Raw genomic sequence first — 18,406 nt, 5'->3', positions numbered from 1 at the left:
AGTTCTAAGGCTATTTTAAGGCTAATGGTCAGGGAAATGAGGGATCTTGAGGGGAAACTAAGAAGGAACAGATGTTGAGGTATGAGGACAAACCAGCAAGTGAGTCTCCATAAACTCGAAGTGAATCAAGGAGTATGCATGTATCACTATAATATTCTGACTCTAATTTTTTTGGAAAAATACTGAGGAGTGATAGAGGAATGATGTAATGGTTCCAATTTTATTCTGAGGAACTGCCACACTGATATCCATAGTGCTTGTACTGATTTACAATTCCATCAATAGTATATGAATGATCTTATTTCCCCACATCCTCTTCAGCATTTATTACTTTTTGTATTCTTGATGATTAACATTCTAATTGAAATGAGAATCTCAGTGTAGTTTTGATTTGCATGTCATTGATTGCTAATGATGATGAACATATTTTCAGATTACTATTGACCATTTGTATTTCTTTTGAGAAGTGTCTATTCAGTTCTACTGCCAATTTTTCTTGGGTTATTTATTTATTTTTGGTATTCAGGATTGATCTTGGGAGCATTCTACCTCCAAGCTATACCCTCATCCTTATATTATTTTTATTTTGAAACAGTTTCTCTAAATTGATGAGGGCCAGCCTTAAGCCTGTGATCATGCTGTCTCAGCCTTCCAAATACTGGAATTACAAGCTCATGCCACCATACCTGAATGAGGTTTTGTTTTCTTAGTGTTAAATTTTTAAGTTCTTTTTATGTTCTAGGTATTAGTCTTCTATTAGATGAGTAACTGGAAAAAGATTTTCTCCCATTCTGTAGGCATTCTCTTCAGACATTTGGTTTTCTGTGTTTCACAGAAACTTTTTAACTTGATTCCATCCCAGTTTGTAATATATATATAATTTCATCGGTGCTAGAGACACTTGTTGAAAGATGATAGCCCCCACCAACTTGCAATCTTTTGAAGAAAATATAGATATTAAAAAGAGATAAGTGGGAAGGCATGGTTGTGTACTCCTGTAATCTCAGCAACTCTGGGAAAAAGAAGATCACAAGTCCAAGGATGCCTAGCAAACTTACTAAGATCCTGTCCCAAAATAAAAAATAAAAAGTGGCGAGATATGGTGGCGCACACCTCTAATTCCAGTGTTTGAAGTCTGAGACAGCACTATCTCGGGTTTGAAGTCTATTTGCAGTAACTTAGTAAGACTGTTTTAAAATTAAAAAAAATATGGCTGAGGGTATAACCCAGAGGTAGAATGTCCTTGAGTTCAATCTCCAATAACATACGATATCAAAAATGAATAAACACAATTTAAAAATAAGTCAGGTACAGTGGCACACACCTGTAAACCTAGTACTTGAAAGCTGAGACAGGGGAAATTGCAGGTTTAAAGCTAGTGTTGGAAACCTAGAAAGACCCTGTTTTCACATTTAAAACAATATGACTGGGGTATATCTCAGAGGTAGAATACACTTGGTTCAATCTCCAGTGCTACAAAAATGAATGAATACTGTAAATAAAGTACAAAGAGGATATGGCTCAATGGTATAGTGCTTTCCCAGCATGTGTGAAGCCCTCAGTTCAATCCCCAGCATCACAAAAAAGTATACCAAGTGATAGTGATAGAGATGCAGTTTTAGACAGATTAGGAATAGGATCACTTTTCAGTAAAAAACTAAAATGACAGGCAAATACATGGTGAAGAACATTACAACCAGAGAGAATAAGATTAACACACAGGCCCTAAGGATGGCTGAAGTATGCACAGACAGAGGAAGGGCCAGTATGGCAGAAATTGAGTGAAGAAAATAAATGGTAGCAGGAAACAAGCCTGAGCTAGCAGGAAACTAGGGAGACAGAGGGCAGACGGTGAATGTCTTTTCCACTAAGTAAGGATTTTTTACCCTCAAGTATATTGGCAGGTATGGAGAACTTAGAAGAATCTGGTGGCTGTGTGAAATCTAGACTTCAGAGAGGGTAAGAATAAGGGCAGGTTTCCTATTTGGGAAATTGGTGCCCCTTTTAGCCACTAGCAAAGAAGGTAGTAGGAGAAATGTCATCTTTAGTGGAGGGCTTGGTCTATCGGTTTGAGATGATCACTACATAAGGCTATAGCTTGGGAGTATAGAATGAGGATATATTATCAATGAATGATTTAATCATTTCTCAGGTATCAAGATTTTCCTGGCTGGGCGTGGTGGCTCATACTTTTAATCTCAATACTTAAGAGGCCAAGATAAAAGGATTGCAGGTTCATGGCCAACCTCAGCAACTTGTGAGGCCCTCTGCAACTTAGACCCTGTTTCAAAATAAATAATAAAAAATAGAGCTGCAGGTGTAGCTCATAGGTAGAATGGCCCTGGGTTCCATCCACAGTACTGAAAAGAAAGAAAGAACAAAAGAAAAAAGAAAGAAAGAAAGAAAGAAAGAAGAAAAGACTTTTTTTTCCTGGTGATGAGTGGGGACACCATCCTCAGACATTGTCTCAGTTCAGCCTTTATGGTCAGTGTCACAACCTCCTCGTTGTGGGTATCATTATAGCTCTGAAAAATTCTCAAACTCATGGTGAAATGCTAAACTGCAAATGCTTCCTCCCTGCCTTGTCATCATGTGTTTCTTTTCTCAGATTTAATCTTAGGCTTTCACCATGAACTCATCACCAGATTTCTTAGCGTAAACAACTGGGTGTCTGAAAGATGAGCTCTTAACATATGTCATTTCCTCACTGGATAAGGAAATTGTGGTTTACAAGCTCTCCAAGGTTCAGCACTTTAATACTGTTAAGTTTTCTTAAATTGAATTTACTTTGAGTATTTAGAAATATGAGTATGGGGCTATTTCTAAGTATCCTGTCATCTGAGAAGTGGTCCAGGTACTAATGGTAGGGTGTCACATCCTGCTTATTGCTAATTGTGCCTAGAGGCAGAGAACACATTTTGAAAATGTAGTAAATAAGTCAATAGGCTCCAAGAAGGATGAAAGTGCACACTGTCTTTAACCATCAGGTGGCCATAATGAGGGCAAAGCTTAAATTGTGTCTGTGCAGACGAAATGATGTGATTGTGACTGAACTAATCTGTTAATTTCTATCAATTTAACGACCTACTGCTTGCCTCCTGGGGCAGTGCTTATTACAGGAACAGCTTACATGTACTAAAATGTTCTGCCCTACAGTCTCCATCTTGCTCTTCATCAACTCCATGCCTCTCTAAAGCAACATTGCTAATACATCCAGCTCTTTCAGATTATTTTCATATGTGACTCATTTAATAATTATTGAGTATGACAAGGATTATTATATCTAATTTCAGATGAAAAAATTGAGGTCCAGAAGAGGTAAAGGGTCTCACATGTAGGGGTTTTCTATATTGAATCCAGGATTCTAATTCCAAGTTCATTACTTCTTCTTAGACACAAATCACATTGCCTGTCATAGAATAATTAAACAGTCTTTCATAAAGTGCTTATTTGTACCAGATGCTATATTAACCTGACATAAAATGCACATACATTTATTTTCTATAGATTTTTGTTATCTGCATATAGTTGGTATACAAAGGATACATAGGAGCACAGAGGTGAAACTAATATTGATTTTAGTGACAATGAATTTGAATTGAAATATGGGTACTACAGAGTGGAGACGAGGGTGGGTGAGGTTGAACCTATGGTGTGAGTGATAACTAAGATGATGAGCCATCACAGTTTACCTGGTACTAAGAGGGATCATGGTCCTTTCAGTTCTGGAAACAGAGAAGACCTAGATGCAGTGGCACATACCTGTAATTTTAGTACTTGAGAGGCTGAGAGAAGATTGCAGGTTTGGAGGCCAGCCTCAGTGATTTAGCAAGACTTGCTGCAACTTAGAAGACCCTGTTTCAAAAATAAGTAAATGAATAGGGCTGGGGTCTGGCTCAGAGGTAAAATGCCCTTGGATTCAACCCTCAGTTCCAATAAAGGAGGAAAGAACCAGCAAACTGAAACAAGGTTTTCATACCATATCCCAGACTTCCCATGGAGGCAAAATGTGGAGACAGGAAGATGTCATGACAGGAACACTACACTTGGAGCTAAAAATCCAGGTTAAAATACTGATTCTGTCATCTACTAACTATGTAACTTGAGGAATGACATTGTATCTCTCCAGGGTTAAAAATTACTCATCTGGAAAATGGAGTTATCAATAGTACCCATCTCCCAGAGTAGTGAACATTAATGATGGATTATTTCCTACGTGGAAAAATATAAGTAGCATCTAGAGTTGCCAAAAAAGATAAAAAAGATAGGCATTTCAGCCCCTATGTTGGAAATTCCCTATATGAGCATTTCTTTATATGGGAAAATGCTAAACTAAGAATGACACAAATGTAATGTTTTATTTTATTTGATGGTGGTTCCAAAGAAAACAACGAGAGGTATCCCTACTAATCTCACTAACATGTGTGAGGGTCACAGGGGACACACCAAGTAATATATGCACATATAAATATATCACTCTAATTCTCACTAAAATGCATAATTAAAATATACCAATAAAATTAAATATATGTAAAAAATGAGAGCATATCTTATGCATATTCTCATAGATCTGATTTGTACATGAAAACTATCCAAACTTCAACAGGCCTTGAGCGATTTGAAAAGTCAAGTCAGTTAACAATATTGTCAAATTCATAACACTTTTGGGACTGGACTGCCTATCTTTTTCTTTCACTTATCTGGAGAATAGAAAGTTAGCAACTATAGATGTTACTTATGTTTTCTTTTCTTCCAAATCAAGCATGAGAGAACATTCTTTATCTACTTCCTTTCATTCACCAGTTTTTTCAAAGTTTACAGACTCTACATGAATCGCACAGTATCATTATGGAAGGCAAAATAGTCACATGATTTTGGGCTTTCCTTGGTTTCTTATCTTTAAATCATCAAATTGTGAGTTTGAGAAAATTACCCATTTTTTAAACTGTATCCATTTCTATTGATAATGGGATAGTGTAGGAAAGTCAAAAGGAGATTTTATTTCTATGAAGGTTTTTTCATTTGTTCATTCATTCATTATTTTCATATGGAGTTCATGTGGTCCCCACTAGTGTACATAGCACAGAAAATACATGCAATGGACAAGGCAGATCATTCCCTACCTTGATGAGCTTACATTATAATGTTAAACCCCTTTTACATAACTAATATGAAGCTGCATGTTTTATACAATAAATAAATGATAATTATATATTTTGAATAATGCAATGAGAGACAAGAGGAGGGGACTTTGGCAGAAGATAATTGAAGTTTTCTTTTGGATTGGAGAGTTTGGCATTGGAACTTATACTTCAAAGTCTCGTCTGGCTTTGAAATAGAAGTGAGGTTCTTGGTTAAAGCTGATATTTTTCTCTGAGATTATCAATGAGATAATATATTTTGGAATTTTGAGATTGAGCTCTTTGCTCTCCTTCTCTGCTCATTGTTTTCTCATAAGAGACTTATTAAGTATCTACTATGTGCTAGGAGTTGTGCTGTATGCCTATATGTGGTACAGATGAACATCTTGATTTTATGGAGTTTATAATCTGGTGGGGGGAAATAGATACATATCAGATAGTAAGGCATACAAAAACTACTGAAATAGGATAAGAAAGGAAAAGATATCTGAAGAGGGGCCAAGTCACTGTTTTAAATAAGGGGAGGAGAGGAATTTCTTGTGAGGTAATAGTTTAGTAGAGAGTAGACGAAATCAAAAGGGAGCTAGCTCTGTGAATTTCTGATAGAAGATCATATCTAGATAAAGGGAACAGCTAATATAAATAATATGAGGCTGGAGTGTACTTATCTTTATGTGGAACAGTGAGGAGGTTTATGTGGCTGCAACAGGGTAAGCAAGGGAAAGAATGTCAGATAATTAGGTCAGAAAAGTAGTGGAGGGTAGATGAAATCATGTAAACCTGATAGCCAACTGTAAGGGGTTTGGTTTTTGTTTGTTTGCCTGAAAAACAAATTAGGATGAATCTTTAAGTATACTGTCTCCCAGCCAGGCATAGTGGCCCACACCTGTAATCCCAGTACTTGGGAGGCTGAAACAGGTGGATGGATCACACACAGATTTGAGGCCAGCATGTGGTAACTTATCAACACCCTGTTTAAAAATAAAAATAAAAGGGTTGGGCATGTAGCTCTATGAATGCCTCCTGGGTTCCCTGGTTCAATCCCCAGTAATACATTCACACACAGACACAAATATTACAGTTTCTCTTCTGTTTTCATGGGATCCTATTTTTTTTAGCTTCCACATATGTGAGACCAGTAGAGTAGAAAAAGGGATCAGGGAGAGGGAAAAGGAAAGAGGGAAGAGGAAAGAAAGGGGATGGGGAAGGGAAGTTCCCAGGGAATAAAATTGATCAAATTACATTTTGTACATGTATGAATATGTCAGAGTAAATCTCATTGTTATATATAATTTTAATTCACCAACAAAAATTTTAAAACAAAGAGAATATTGTCTCTAAAACTTGACAGGGAAATTCTACTGTCCCTTTGAAGCAAACAATATGTGCATGCATAGGATGCAGAAATGATGCCAGCTCAGCACTAATGAAGACATCATGTTTTAGAAATTAGCTAGGTTATTTTTTATTAGAAGAGTTCAAGTTGATACACACACACACACACACACACACACACACACACACACCAGTAATACTGGTGCATATGTAAAGGAATCTTTGAGCCAAGTTTTTTTTTCTTCCTTCCCTCCCTCCCTCCTTCCTTCCTTCCTTTGTCTTTTTTCTTTCTTCTTTCCTTTCTCTCTCTTTCTTTTCTTTTTTCTTTTCCTTTCTTTTCTTTTCTTTTTGTAGTATTGGGGACTGAACCCAGGTTTACTCGACCACAGAGCTAGACCCCCAGCCCTTTCATTTTTCTTTTGAAACAGGGTCTTGCTGAAGCTGTCCACATATCTGTGATCCTCCAGTCTCACTCAGCCTCCCAAGTACTGGGATTACAAGAGTGTGTCACTGCACCAGCTGTTTTTCAGTTTGGATTTGGATATTTCTTCTCTTCCATAAGAGGAGTGGAGAAGACAGAAATACTGAAGAAATTAAAGGATATAGAAGAGACCTAGGCAGTGCACCAGCTTTAGCTGTCTCCAACAATAGGTTTTGACTGAGATAAATTGGACCCATCCTGCTTTCTTGCCCAGGTGTAACCAGTCTGAAGAGGTCTCACTTTTTTTTTTAGGGGAGTAAAAGGTTTAGTGGAAGCAGCAGGGAATGGGGCAAGGGTGGCTGAACACCCCCAAAGGGGCTGGAACTCTGGGTCCAGCAGCTGCCTTCAGGACAATACTTGAGAGTAGCCCAAGCCGAATTGCCTTCAGGTGCAGGCTGCTTTCTTCCGGAGTCCGCACGATCTGCCAGAAGGGAATAGAGAAATGTGGCCGAACACCCCATAGGGGCGGTCGGAACTCCGGGGTCCAGTAGCTGTCTTCAGGGTCACTACCCGAGTGTCGCCCGAGCCAAGTGCCCATCAGTTGCAAACTACTTTCTCCCAGGGTCCACGCAATCTGCCAGAAAAGAGGTACAGGTCACCCCTAGGGGCCTGGTCAGCCATGATGTCCAGCAGAGGCCTTCAGGTCACTACTCGAGAGTCGCCCAAGCCACGTGCCCTCAGATGCACTCTGCCTTCTTTCAGGGCCAACACGACCTGACCTGCGAGAGAGAGAACAGCTCCCCAAAAGGGGAGGGGGTCTGAGTGGGAAGTCCCCCAGGTCTCACTTTCTTTATCTCTTAATTTTAAATATGCTAAAATTCAAAAGGAAAAATATACCATTTTTAGTAGTGGCAGCCTCCAAGATTGTGATTTAACCTTTTTAGATTAAAAATTCCATTGAAAGTCTAATAAAACCAAGCATGATGGCACACCCCTGTAATTCCAGTACTTGGAGGCTGAAACAAGAGGGTTGCTAGTTCAAGGCCAGCCTGAGCAACTTAGCAAAGCCCTGTCTCAGAATAATAAATAAAATTGGTCTGGCAGTGTAACCTACAGGTAAAATTTACCTGGGTTCAATATCTAGGACCATAAATAATCTGATAAAGGCCAGGCGTGGTGGGGTACACTTGTAATCCCAGTGTTCGGGAGGCAGAGACTGGAGGATTGGACAGCCTCAGCTAATTAGCGAGGCCTTTGCAACTCAATGAGGCCCTGTTTAAAAAAAAAAGAAAAACTAGGGTTGGGAGTGTAGCTCAGAGTTAGAATGCCCCTGGGTTTCATCCCCAATACCAAAAAATAATAATAATAATAATAATAATCTGAAAAAACCATGAAATCTGAATATGTACTGGATGAATATGAACTGTTGCATAATATTTGCATAGATTCCTGTACCCTCTAATGATCATCTATGGGTGCTCTAAGGAAACATGGAATTCAAGTTAAGAGACTCTGCCCTAAGATATTAACCAGGGAGGCTTTTGCTTTAACAGAGACAAATGTGAGACATAGAGAACTGACTACAAGATGAAGCTGTCAGAATAATTCCTCTGATAGCATTAATTGGTGTTACTTTACCATCTGCCTATTTACTCTGACCTCTGGAAAGCACTCTTTGTTTCTACTATCCTCTCTGCTGATCATATGGTTCATGCAAGGGACTTGCAGAGCAAGGCCCGGCAGTGGCTTTTGAAGTCCTCTGTTATTTTTCACCCTCCCACGGGGAAAAAATCTGGCTACATGCCTGAAATAAAGTCAAGAGAGGGGCAGGCAGGCAGGGTTAAGTCTTCTAAAAGGAAAAATGCCATCCTTCACCATGTTTAGACACACACGTCAGCCCAAGGCTGACTGTGACTGCTGATGTCAGTGTGTGGTCTCATTACCCGTGAGGCAAGTAGACCTGGCTCTACTACCCATCCGCTCCGGAAATAATCAGAATCAAATTGGCAGGAAAATAGGTTTTATTCAAAGCCTTTGAAGGAAGATAGGGAAAATTTTCTTGTCCAGATCACCATCTTCGAAGAACCGCAAAGGCAAGGGAAGCATTTGTAAGAGAAGCAAAAGTACAAAAGAAAGAATTTTTATATATGCACATGCAGATTTAGACAGCCAGAGAACCTGTGCCATTCAGCCAGGTCTCAGCTTCCTTGGTACCTAATTGTGCAAAGGTGGGCGGGTCTTCAAGTCTTCTCTCACCTTGAGGAAAGGCAGAAAAACAAGTTATCAGGAAGTTGTCAATTTTAGAATCTGCTTTAGTCTCACTGAGCATAGTCTCATATTGGGGATACTTTTCTCTATCTGAAAGCTTCCTTTTTGTGCTTAATTTATAAACCACTCAGCAAATATTCAATGGAAAAAGCTCCAGGCTGAGCCAAAGGTAATTATGAGGCACTTAGAAAGTTGGAAATGGATATAAGTGGTTATTATTTGAAAATGCTTGTTGTCCTTACCTCTCCCCAACCCCACTTCTTCATATCCTGGTGTGGACTGACCACTCATTGTGTCCTGGATCATTACTGAAGTTTGCCCTTATCATTTCAATGTTATATAGAAAAATATCAGTAATGAAGCCATTTGTGTTACCTCTCTGGAACTGAACTTACCTAGATATCTAGAGGTTTTCTGTCAGTGCTGAATGCCTTTTTATTAGTTCTTTTCATCAAAGAGAAGATTTGATGGTGTTCTGTGTGCCCTATATATTCTCCTACAATCAAAATGAGCTTAAATCCATTTCTACTGTTTCACCTTTTGTCCTCCTCTGCATGGCAGGTATTCATGGTGCTTTGTTCCATTCAAAGCAATGACTAATCAAACTGTTTTGCAGCAATTCTGATCCAAAGCCCTGACACCATCATTCCTCATGACAAAATCTGCATGTGGATAAGCATGACTGTTTGCAGAAGAAATGCTACAGGGAAACAAAAGAGGGGGAAGTAGTCCCTGTGGTCCTGGAAGTTATTGATGTGCTTGCTTAGTGTTGACTAAATTCATACAATAAAACACCATTTGGGAGGAGTGTGGTTCTTCCTGTCAGGGATCTGTCTGAAACAAGGGGAAAGAAAAAATAGGGTATCTTGCCCAGGGGCCTTTCTTCTCTACCTGAAATGAGAAAGTAGTATGCAGACTGGACCTAAAGGGCAGAACCCAAAGCAACAAACAAACAAACAAAACAAAACAAAAACCAAAAAACAAACCATGGTTACTCTCAACAGCTTTGCAGGATATAGCACTATGACTTTGAGAGGGGTTTGGACTATGAATGGGACTGAGTTGGGGGATCTAATTTCCAATTTTTCTCCAATCTTCTACATCTTGGAATGTGCTAAAAATTACTTCATTCTTGGCTCCAACTTTCAGTGTTTGACAGTTAACATAGATTTGGAATGGCCTTTGAAAGGCATTTAGGAAACTTTTTTTTGGTACTGGGGGTGGAACCCAGAGGCTCTTCTACCTCCGGGCTATACTCCCAGACCTATTTTATATTTAAATTTGGAAACAGAGTCTCAATAAGTTGCTGAGAGCCTCACTAAGTAGCTGAGGCTGACTTTGAACCTGTGTGATCCTCCTGTCTCAGCCTCCCAATCACTGGGATTATAAGTGTGTGCTACCATTCCCGGAGAGGAAACTCTTAATAGAGGTTTTTAGAATTGAGAACTTGAGAAAGAATAATAATTTCTAATTAGACCATAATTTTCCTAACAGTGGAACTTCTGACTGTTTATATTTACTATTATATTCTCGAGTGCCTCATCCATCATGGTTTTCTTCTACATAATTGTTGAATGAATGAGTGAATGAATGAATGAATAACTTACTACCCTGATAGCAATTTGCCTCCTCTTCTGGATTTAGGGAACAGTTATTGGTTGTTCTCTAGATTAACACAGTGAGGTACTTGTCTCCTTAAATAAATTTGGAAGAAGTGGTCTCTGTTCTCTAATGTCCTGTAAACTTTCTGATGTGTTTGTCCAAAATGTTTATACTATTGTTAAATCAACTTAGGAGTTAGAGTCAATTAAATGTGCCAATGAAATACTTCATAAGGAGTAGTTAGGAAGTGCTTAAAGAAAACATATCTTAGAAAGCTTGGGGCACTGAGAATAAGGTAGAAAATAAAGAAAAAAAGTGGAGAAACAAAAAAAAAAGACTTTGGGTATTCACTGTAATTTCTTCAACAAAATGCACAAATCTTTAAAACCATGTGAGACAGATTCTTATGTTACATCAAGGTCTATCTTTAAGGAAGAACCCTTAGGAAGTTGGATGAACTTACTCATTCCTAAAGGCCTTTAAAGATCCTAAGCAAAAACCTACTATACATTGCCTTAGTCCCTGAAATCATTCAAGAGTACTTTATGTACAGACTGCTACAACACATAATTTTATTGCTTCCAGAATATCTCATGTATATTCAAGTTTAACAATTGTTCATGTATCTGAAGTCTAAACTGCAGGAAAGGTCAAATGAGCAGTTTTCTTTGGCATTTATTGCACTTTAGTCTGATGAGAAAGAGTAACTTTGTCCCAGGAACTGATTTATTTTTTGTATGTGGAACTGGCACTTTAACCCAGTTCAAGTACTACTGAGCTACATCCCAAGGCCTTTTTCTATCTTTTATTTTGAGACATGATCTTGCCAAGTTTTGGAGACAGGCCTGGAACTTGTGATCCTCTTACCTTGGTCTCCCAAATGCCTGGAAGGAACAGTTTTTTTTTTTTTTTTTTTAAAGACTAATAATGTTCCCAGCAGCCAAACCAGGGAACCTGCCTTGATCCTGGTTGGTCAGATTTAGCCACAGGCATGAGTAATAAGCAAAGGTTGTAAAAGGGAAAACTGAATTTTATGTAGTTTGATCAAACTGAGGAGACGCATGTAGATTTCTGTTGGTTCTACAGAAGTGGTTACAATTTATAGAAACAAAAGTAGGGTAATATTCATATGTAGGTTTAACTAGGCTATGTTAGCCAAAGAGAATGTCCATTTTCACTTTCTTGGCACCATGCAGGCCAATGGTTAATTTTTTTATTTTCAGCCTGAGAAAGTCCAAAAGCTCTCTGTTTCAGTAAGACTTAGTGCATAGTCAGCCCAGGTTTCTAAAACTGTCATGGGAATCATGACAGTTCTGTGAAGAATCCAGAGGAGTTTGTAGTCTTGAGGAGGGGAAACTTACCTCAGGACTTTCTGGGTCCTTGGCTTCTTATGGCAGAAAAAAGATTTCAGCATAAGCGGTCTGGAGATAAAGACAAGTTTATTTAGGAAAGTGAGGGGCACACATTCAAGAGAGAACATGAGCTACTTCAAGAGTAAGGGAGATGTCTTTGGGAGTTTCACAGTTCTTTTATAGGAGACCCCCATGTGGGGGTAGGGCACACAACAGGAATGGAAGTCTGTTTTTTTCTCAGAATCTTCAGGTTCTTGACATCTGATTGGTGGTGGCTGGGTGGCTCATGTGTCTGACCAGGTGTCAGAACTTTTTTAGGGATCCTTTGTTTGCCAAACATCTTAGAAACTTTGGGCAGGGAGACAGGGTAGGGGTTAAATCAGTGATGTGTACATGTATGTACACACAAGTTTTTTTTACCCCAATATGATGTATGAATATAATGCACCAAAAATTTTTTTAAAAAAAGAATTAAAGGAAAGAGACTTTGGGGGATATTTGCTTAGGGAAAAAGAGACCTAGTAGGGGGAAGATAAAGATCATCATGAATTTTTAAAATTTAAAGCTTCAGTCTTCCTGTCTGTCTCCTTTCTTCTTATTGTATTTATTTCTCTTCTATCTCCTGAAAATTGTAACATCTTTAGTACTGGAAAAAGAGAAATCATATTTACCATGAGGACACTAAAGCTGCAAATAAGGTTCATTAGTTGAAGAAAATATGATCATGCTCAGTAGAGTAGATTTTCTCTTTTCCATGTAATTGTTATAGCCTCATAATTTGAAAAACTACCAGTTTATGAAAAATAGAGGTAATAACTTTTGGTTGCCCAGAATTATTAATTAAGAAATATATTATTTCCTAATCAAACTGAATAAATGAAAGTTGATTTTTGAGATATTTCTGTCACAGTTTTTATATTTTGATTTTCTTACTATTCAAGGTTCTTTTTCACCCTCTGAGATAATTTGCCTGCAAGTATTTATTGTGGATCTAAAATCTATCCAGGTTTTCTGTACGCTAATATAATGTTAATAAGTGTAATTTCCTGTACAAATATTCATTTTCATAAAAATGAAACTACTTTTTATGTTTTACTATGACTTAGATAATCTTGACACATAGATATTTAATGAAAAATATTTAATGGCAACTAAATACAATAATTTCAAGATTTTCTTTGAATTTCAACAGTTTGATTATGATTTTTCAAATTTGAGTCTTTTGAGTTTGTCTCACCTGAAATTCATTGAGCTTCTTGAATATATAGACTAAGCTTTTTCATCAAACTAAGAAAGTTTTTAGTAATTTTTTTCTTTCAATATATTTTTTCTCTTTTTCCACTTCATCTGGAAATCCTATTATTTGAAAGTTGATATGCTTGATAGTGTCTACAGGTCTCTTCATCTCATTTTAATTTTTTATCTATTTCATTTTCTGTTCTTCAAACTAGGTAATCTCACTTGACCTATCTTGAGGTTTGATTATTATTTTTTCTGATTTCTCAATTCTGCTGCTGAATTTTTCTAGTGATCTTGACATATCAATTATTAGTCTTGTGTTTTATTTTTGTAGAACTGGGGATTGAAACCAAAGGCATTTTACCTCTGAGATATACCCCTAGCCCAATTATATTTTTTGTTTTGAAACAGGGTCTTGCTAGATTACTGAGTGTCTTTGCTGTGTTGCTTAGGCTGCCTCTAACCTGAGATTCTCCTATCTTAGCATATACCAACATGCTTGACTTATTGTACTTTTTAATTCCAGAATGTCTACTTGGTTTCTTTTAAAAACTTCTTTTTACTAGTAAAGAGTCATTCTCCTACTTTCCTTTAGTCCTTTGATTATATTTAAAATAGTGGATTTAAGGTTTCATTTAATAAATCCAACATCAGAGATTCCTCAGAAACTATTTCTATGGCTTGGTTCTTTTTACACCTATAGGCTATAACATCTTCTTTCTTGTCCTGTCTTGTGAACGTTTTATTTCAGAAAATGGACATTTAAAACTATAGCATGGTAAATCTGGAAATGGGGCACTGCCCAGTATTGCTTATTTTTGCCATTTGTTGTGTTGTTTATTTATCTGGTGACTTGCCTGGACCTATTCTGTAGACTGTATTCTTTGTCATATGGTCATTAAAATTTCTGTTCAGTTATCCTAGTGTCCAACTAATGATTAGACAGAGACATCATTAAGTGACTTGAACTAAAATTCTATTTTTTGTAAATGGACTCTGTGATTATAGCAGCATGCCTTTAGCCATTTAGCAGTTTATAGTTCTTTGTTAGCCTCTCTTAGCTGGGAATACAAGCATACACCACTACACCCGACTGACTGAGGCTATCTTAAAAGAGGCTTTAAAGTTAGGCAAGGTGGCAAATACTTGTAATCCCAGTACTTTGGAGGCAGAGATAGGATGGCAAGTTTGAGGCTATTCTGGAAAACATAACAAAATCATGTTTCAAAATTAAATTTATAAAAGCAGGGTGTGTAGCTCAGGGGTATAATACCCATAGTACCATTGCATTCAATCCTCAGTATCACCCACAGAATATAGAAGCTTTACATAGTGTGGATGGCCAGTTTTGTTCTAATTTTATACCATTTATACCTTTCCTAATTCCCACCACATTCCCTTCCCTTCCCCCATTCTCATGTTTGGCTTAGTGATTGACTTTGATATGTATGTGAATGTACATCATGTACATTAGGGAATTTTACTCTCCCCTTCTCTCATTCTTATCAGTTAGATTTTCTTATTTGTTCATATATGGTTTCTCTTTAAAGTTAAGTCTAAGAAAGGTCGCAAATAAAATAAATAATTAAGAAATGAATTCATCATTAAATGCATTGATCAAATAAAAAATAACATAAATCTGTTGTTATGCCAATACCAGGCTGTTTAACTACTATTGCTCTGTAGTATAATTTGAAGTTGGGATTTTGATGCATATTGAATGATAGGCATATTTATTTTTTATTTTATTTTATTTTTTTGGTGGTACTGGGGTTCCTTAATGCCCTTCTACCTCCAGGCTACACTCCCAGACCTATTTTTTATATATATTTTTTTGGAAACAGGGTCTCTTAAGCCAGCACGGCTGGCTTTGAACCTGTGCCATCCTGTCTCCGCCTCCCAAGTGCAGGGATTATAAGCATGCGCCACCATGCCTGGCAATGAATGATAGGCATATTTACATACAAGAAATTAAATTTAGAAAAATATAGTGGATTGTGGTTCGCAGACAGCCTCAGCTACTTAGGCCCTCTGCAGCTCAGTGAGACCCTGTTTCAAAATAAAGAATAAAAAATAAGGCTGGAGGTATACATCAGAGGTAGAATGCACCTGTGTTTCATCCCCAGTACCTAAAAGAAAGAAAAATGTAGTAAAAATGTATGCATAAAATTATCAAACTATACAGATAAAAAAAAAAAAACAGTAAATGGGCCGGGCGTGGTGGCACAGCTTGTAATCCCCATGCTTGGGAGGCGGAGACAGGAGGATCACACAGGTTCGAAGCCAGCCACACATGCTGGCTTAGGAGACCCTGTTTCCAAATAAAAAGTATAAAAAATAGGTCTGTGAGTGTAGCCCGGAGGTAGAAGGGCTTCCAGGAACCCCAGTACCACCAAAATAAATAAATAAATAAATAAATAAATAAATAAATAAATAAATAAATAAATAAAATAAAAATAAAAAAACAGTAATGAAGGAAATAAAAGCAGAACTGAAGGAGGGATATAGCCTGTTTATTTCTAGGGAATGAACCTAGGGACATTATATTTCTGTGCTATACTCCCAGCCTTTTATAAAAAAAAACTTTAAAACAGGGTTCTGCTCAGTTGCTAAGGGTATTGCTGGGGTGCTCAAACTGATCTAAAACTGAGACTGATCCTCCTGTCTCAGCCTCCCAATTACTCGGGTTTCAGGTATGCACTACCATGCCCCCCAGCACATTCTGATTTTATGTGTATGCACTAGAGAAATTCTTCTGAATTTATACAAGGAGACATTTATAAGAATATTTATGACAGCGTTGTGTGTGAAATTAGAATGCACTAAATTTCTCTCAGTTGAAGAATGGGTAAATAAAGTGAGCTTGACCTGTATATATCAAAATGTCACAAAAATTGAGTGTAGACAGCAAGCTGCAGGATGTTATGCATTATTTGAAACCTTTTTCATATTAAGTTTTAAACCATATAAAATGATAAATATGCCAAACATATAGGAAGAAGAAAAGCATAAAGTTACACCTATTTAAGAACATGGCACCTTCTTAAAGGTTCAGATAGGAAAGAGAGTATGATTGGTAAATCACAAAATGAAATATTTCAACTATATAAATAAATATTTATTTTTTAAAAAGTCTAGAAAAAACTAGTAGAGTATTAAAATATGTTAGATTTGGGTGGTGGGTACATTATTTTCTGGTATGTTTTCTTCTGCCCTATTCTGTGTTTTATTTATTTTTGTGCTTGTGTCTGTGATACTAGGGATTGAACCCAGGAGATTTCTTCCTCTGTGCCACATCCCCAGCCTTATTTTATTTTTATTTTTAACAATATATGCATTTTTATTGAGCCTTTAAGTTTATAACATGAGGTAAAAGGACAAACAGTTCTTCTTAGCCAATATTTCACAGCTAAGAGTTACATTTCTCAAAATTTGGGATCAAATAAACAGATTTTAACTCCTTGAATTTTCCAGTTGACTCTTATAATAGCCACAATCTCTAAGTAAATTTCAAAGCCATGTTTTTATCATTGTTGCTGATATCTACAGATCTGAAGCATTGGTATTTCAATCAACATTTACTAAATCTACTTCAAAAATAAGTTTTGCATTTGGTGGAATTTTGGTATCAGGCTTTTCTTTTCAAAAGCCTACTCTGGTTCAATCTCCATTCCAGCTTTTTTCCCTTATAGTCAGGAGTACTTCCTCCCATCCTCTAATAACATTGCCTCCTCCAACCTTAAAGCTTAAAGGCTTGACATTTTTCATTCTTCTTTCAACTCGTTTGAATATTAGTATAAAAAACCATCCCATTTGAAATGTTCTTGTATACCAGCAGTGAACAACATCTCCCTTCTTGGGAAAGTTCATTTTATCTTACTTTTTTAGAATAGACTTTGTGTATTTTGGTGGACCCTTCTCCAGAGTCTCTTTAGACTTGGTTTCTTTGGGTTTATGTTCATTAAGCTTCACATTTTTTTACTTGTTCAGACACTTAATTACACTTTCAGTACACTTAAAATGTTTACTTTAAAAAAGATGATTATAGGCTGTAACCAAATGGTCCTTATTAGCTGTCTTGGCTACATTCTTAATGTTTTCTAATAATTCGTGCTCTGCAAGGAACAAATCTGAACCATGGTCCTGCAGAAACTTGATAATGTCCTACAGGCAGCTTCTCACTGCACAGCTGTTTCACAGTCATGCCTGTGGCGGAATGGCTGCCACCATATTCCCACTAAGCCTCTGCTTTACTGATATATTTTGCTTATTAATTAATTATTTAATTTATTTGTTACTAGGTATGGAACCCAGGGGCACTGCACCCCCAAGCTACACCCTCAGCCCTAGTTTTTAGTCTCTTTTTCTTAATTTTTTGAAACAGGGTCTCACTGAGTTGTGAAGGGCCTTACCAAGTAGCTGTGGCTGTTTCTGAACCGAAATCCTCCAGTCTCCACCTCCCAAATGCTGGGATTACAAGCATGATTCACCACGACCAGTTTATTTTTAAACAGTGTTGCTAAGTTGCTGAGGCTGGCTGCAAACCTGAGATCCTCCTATTTAAGCCTCCCAAGTACTGGGAGGATTATAGGTGTGTACCACCATGCCTGGCTCTATGTTTTAATTATTTAGTAATAGAAAGAATACTGCAAAATGTTAATTTTAATGTATCAACCTTGATTTCTCACTCAAAATAATTAAAACTGACTTTTGCCCGTGAATATTGTTGTATGCAGGGTTAGTGAGAAATGAGAGACTCAATAGTACAAGGGAATGTGCCAATTGAAGGCTTTATTAACTGGCCAGCAACCGTACCCTCAGTCTAGAAATCTGACTGGAGGGGCACTCCGTCTGCCAGGGAGAGGGTCTTATATAAGGGAGGAATAAGAGAGAGAAAAAATACCACACACAGGTGGCCTTGAGATGAGCCAGAGCAAGCAAGCCATCTTGCAGAAGCAGAACTGGCAGTTATCTATATCTTATTGGCAAGAGCTTAATGTCCCAACCTTGAGCAGCACAATTTACTTTTGTGGGGTGGGAAAGAAAGG

General features: G+C 37.4%; 1 pseudogene across 1 annotated transcript; it reads right to left on the bottom strand.

Annotated features, from left to right (window-relative positions):
• Positions 1–16,925: 16,925 nt before the first annotated feature.
• LOC308279476 (peptidyl-prolyl cis-trans isomerase FKBP3-like) lies at positions 16,926–17,588 on the bottom strand (annotated as a pseudogene). Its single transcript has one exon. The product of its transcript is annotated as a peptidyl-prolyl cis-trans isomerase FKBP3-like (transcript).
• Between the last annotated feature and the right edge of the window lie 818 nt (positions 17,589–18,406).

The sequence above is a fragment of the Muscardinus avellanarius genome, assembly GCF_963383645.1.
Source record: "Muscardinus avellanarius genome assembly, chromosome: X".
NCBI lineage: Eukaryota > Metazoa > Chordata > Mammalia > Rodentia > Gliridae > Muscardinus > Muscardinus avellanarius.
This window is presented reverse-complemented; position numbering and strand designations above follow the sequence as displayed.